Source organism: Lactuca saligna, chromosome 5, assembly GCF_052625555.1.
Source record: "Lactuca saligna cultivar CGN05327 chromosome 5, ASM5262555v1, whole genome shotgun sequence".
NCBI lineage: Eukaryota > Viridiplantae > Streptophyta > Magnoliopsida > Asterales > Asteraceae > Lactuca > Lactuca saligna.
In genome coordinates, this window is record NC_136421.1 from 62,627,501 (window position 1) to 62,631,814 (window position 4,314).

A 4,314-nucleotide genomic window follows, 5' to 3' on the forward strand; every position below is an offset into this window, starting at 1 on the left:
TATAATGGAATATCTATATATGATTTCTTAATTTTTGGTGCATCGCAGGAAACCTTAGGGCTTATGGAAATCCATCTGAGGAATGTAAATATGATTTGGAAACTTTATAAGTGATGAAGAAAAACCAAGTGTGCATGCCTCTGGTTTGGACTTTGAGGAAGAAATAACATAAATCCAAGATTTTTGCCATTGAAATCCATGATGGAGGAGACAACCTATGATTTCAAGTCCTAAATTTTGACAGTGAGCTTTTATTTCGATTTAAAATTATGTGTGATTGGTGGTTTTGTTAGATAATATGGAAACAATTTTTAAATTTCTTTATTATTTTCCAGGTTGAATATAATACCAAGAAGAAAGGATTGAATTCCAAACCGCCCCATCTTTGTAAGCATGTGAGTACTGTTGTCTACCTTTTGTAAGCCAAAATCTTTACTACAATTTTAATCTTCAATCAGCGTAATGTATTTTGCTTACATTACAAATAGGCCCAGTCAAATTTAATGATTGTTGAATAAATATTCCCACTCTCATGTTTTTTTATTTATTTATTTGTTTTTTATTATATGAACCTACTATCCTTTCCTTATTTTGTTTTTTGTTCAAGCAACAAACTTCCAAAAATTATAAAATCATTATAATTGTTTAAAAAAACTAATCGTCTCAAAAAACTAATTTGTAAGAGAAATTATTTGCACCCGTCGCTTAGCGCGGGTAAACGGCTAGTAATAAACTAAAGTACATTGCTAATATGGTTTTCCTATTGAATTGTATTGCCATTTTGTTAGGTTGATAGGTTGCGCGCACAAGTTTCTACAATGGAACAATAGCCACAAAAAATGCAAGCACAAATGGAAATGGTTATGAGGATGATAAATATGTCTGGAAATCAATCTTGTGCTCCCCCCGATAATCCTGAGGACAATTGAATTTGTAAACATCTAGTAGTGTTTGTTTTGTTAGTTAGTGCTTATGTAACACCGAAAAATTTTAAATTTATTTTATTCATCTTTATTTCATTAAAATGCACACTATTCCATATAAACACTTTTTTTTTATTCAAAAATCATCAACAAGGTTTTCAGAACATTATGGAATTCCAGGATCTGAATTCATCACTCTTTTCTCTTGTGTGTGTACAATCGAGCCGCCGCCTTCCCGCGATTCTGAAGAACCTGAAACACATAACACATAACACGGCAAGCACGAAGCTTAGTGAGTTCCCCAAAAAACCACATTCAACACATACGCCACTCAAGGCTACAATATGACCCTCCGGTCGGTGTGTCTCAGCGGAACCCTCCAGTTCTGTATCGTTGGACCCTCCGGTCTGGTCTGTATCGTTGGACCCTCCGGTCCGGTCTATATCGTTGGACCCTTCGGTCCGGTCTATAAACTTCGCATAGCATAAATCACAAAGACATGATGCATAGCATATCACATATAACATAATACTTAATGTAAGCACATAAGACCCTCCGGTCACACATAACTACCACTCAAGGTAACGTATAGTGAGGAGACTCACCTGCTACTGCCGACTGAAGAACAAGATCATGCCACTCCAACCACCATCACGAACTCCACCACTGAATCACTGAAACCAATAAATACCAATAACAACCAAAATACCCCTGGAAGTCAACTTATCTACTCTTGGTCAAAGTCAAAGTCCTCAGTCAAAGCCAAGCCTCCTGACTGACTTTACTTGCTGAGTCAACCCACTGACTCGTCGAGTCCCCATGCTCTAAAACTCCCATAACACAACTCAACTCGCTTAGTCGCCCCAAGACTCGCTGAGTCCCACAACTCTAAGTCAAATCGTACTCAACTCACTGAGTCATCCCTTGACTCACCGATTCTCAGCTTAACCAGAAAAGGTTAGGACCTCAAGACCAGACTCGCCGAGTCCAAGAACAAACTCGCCGAGTCCAAGGCTATCTTCAACCAACTCGCCGAGTTGTTCTTCCAACTCGCCGAGTTTCTGCCTATCTTCATGCAACTCGCCAAGTGCACCCATGTGACTCGCGGAGTACCACTAGCTCTTAAGGCATACAGAGGCTTTCCAAGCCATGCAAGGTCTCCAATCCATAAATCTACTCTTATACAAGCCATCCATCACGTAAAGTGGCAAACTTTACGTGAATCCAAGGAGATCTAAGCATAATACACTCTTGGGCTAAGGTTTGGGGCTAAAAGACTTCATCAACAGCTCTTGAACAGGGACTTTATGCTCTTTTGGATCATCACTACTCTAGATCTGAGGTAGCAACCTCAGATCTAACCTCCAAACTCAAGATAGCACTAGATATACACCCAAAAATCCCACTAATGATAGATCTAGATGGATAACAGCTCAAGCAACGAATCATTACCTCAAAAGAAGGCTCCAACAGAAGAATAAGTAAAAACCTTGAAAAGCCCCTTGCTCCAAGCCTCTTAATCTTCAAAGATCTCTTCAACAAACACCCCTTCAAGATCCAAATGTTCTCTAATTCTCTCACAATGAATATTAGGGTTTCTGGACTTCAAGGGAGAGCAAAGAGGCTGGGGGGAGGGTATTATGTTTTTATATAGGGCCTAATCCCTGGGATTAGGGTTTTCTCCACACAGCACTAACTCGCCGAGTCCAGCCACCGACTCGCCGAGTTGGCCACTAGACACGCGACCAGAATCACGACCCTACTCGCCGAGTCGACCATTCACATTTTCATTTTGAACCCTGAACTTTGCACCCCTGAACTCGGTATGTTACAATTCTCCCCCACTTAAATTAGGCTTCGCCCTCGAAGCCTGCGGCAACTCAACTCCAGAAACTACTCTCACAATGCATCACTTGGCATTAACCAAACCAGGTTCCTCAACACACTACCACCGAAACCCAAATCCTAACTCTTCCCCTGCGGTGTCCTGACCACCGCCTCATCCTCTGATACCCACATTCATCCGAGTACCACTCCATGATAGTTCACTCATTCCAAATCACAACGGCCGCTCGACCCTTACACAACTAGACATCACCCCAGACCATCGGGTTTTGACCCAGTACCAAACTGCTATCCCTTTCCTTGATTAGCATAACCTTTATCAAATTCACTTCTGTGACTCATCCCGCTTTCAATCCGAATCCAACTCTTTTCTTTCCATGCTGAGAGGATGACCCATCCTTCAGCTCCTGAACAACTCTCCTGATCTCTCCTCTGCAATCGCATACACATGCTGAGCCTGCTCTACATCCTCGGGTTGGAAAGACCCGACATACTCACGATACCATCAGACATCCCCAAGATGAATTACCATTATATACATAACCTCCTAATCACACCCATACTTAAATCTAAGGCTCTATCCTTGCATTTCTTTCGAACTCCTCTGGTTCTAAACCATCGGAGATTCTTCCGCAACCTCCACAGACACCCAAGCTAGATGCGCTTCCATACCACTAGCACATACACAGTGTTCAACCACCATACTCTTAATCATCCATTCTCACTACTACTTTCACTTCCGTGACCAACACTCCTCCCGGAGTTACATACCTTTCTCTTTCCTTACCCAAGGAAATCTACTTGTCAACCTTGCCACTTCAGACAAGTGTCATGGTGCTCACACCCCACTCTACACTATCCCTAGTAGAGTAACCACTACTCCATGTATCGCACATGCTCTGAATCTGCTCGCAAGGACTCTCGGGTCCATGCACCACCTCTTCCCAGCAAATGGGGATCCGACACCTCCTCCTATACAACAGCTCAAAGGGTGGCATACCGATGCTCGAATGATGGCCGTTGCTATAGGAAAACTCATAGAACCTCAACCCCATAGTTAAACCTCCATGGTTACCCATGACATGATTCAAAATGTCTCACTAACTTCCTTCTCGTGTCAACTATCTCGGCCCAGTGACACACAAGTCACAAAATTCTCTTTACCTCATACGAAAACTACAATCCAACCGAAGATCGACTCACTCCTGATACTTGACATCTAAGGCTCAAGAATTTCGTGCAACTCACTACACTATCCCAACCAAGCACTGAACCTCTGGTCTCAATTCCAGATGACAACTAACTTTTCAGAAGAGTACTCATTCTCTGAATCTGAAACCTCATATCGCCTTCCCGATGCACTACTAAAATCAAACTCATCTCAAGAGTTTGATAAATCCCCGGGTTGGACCACTCGCCCCAAGAACCACTCATTTCGAGACTGATGACTCGCAACCCACACTTAACTCACCTATTTACAACAACCACGATTCCATCCAATATAACCACCCCAGACAATTGAGATAACCACAATCTCGTCCCTGAT

The 4,314-nt window shown here is 42.2% G+C and overlaps 1 long non-coding RNA gene across 2 annotated transcripts in view; it reads left to right on the forward strand.

The window, feature by feature from the left end:
• The window catches only part of LOC144997568 (uncharacterized), a 1,912-nt gene extending 887 nt beyond the window's left edge, over positions 1-1,025 (forward strand). For both annotated transcript variants that reach the window (XR_013659854.1, XR_013659853.1), the window contains 3 exons: positions 49-243; positions 336-395; positions 789-1,025. This is a non-coding gene — a long non-coding RNA (uncharacterized LOC144997568). The remainder of the gene's footprint in view (positions 1-48; positions 244-335; positions 396-788) is intronic.
• Positions 1,026-4,314: the final 3,289 nt, after the last annotated feature.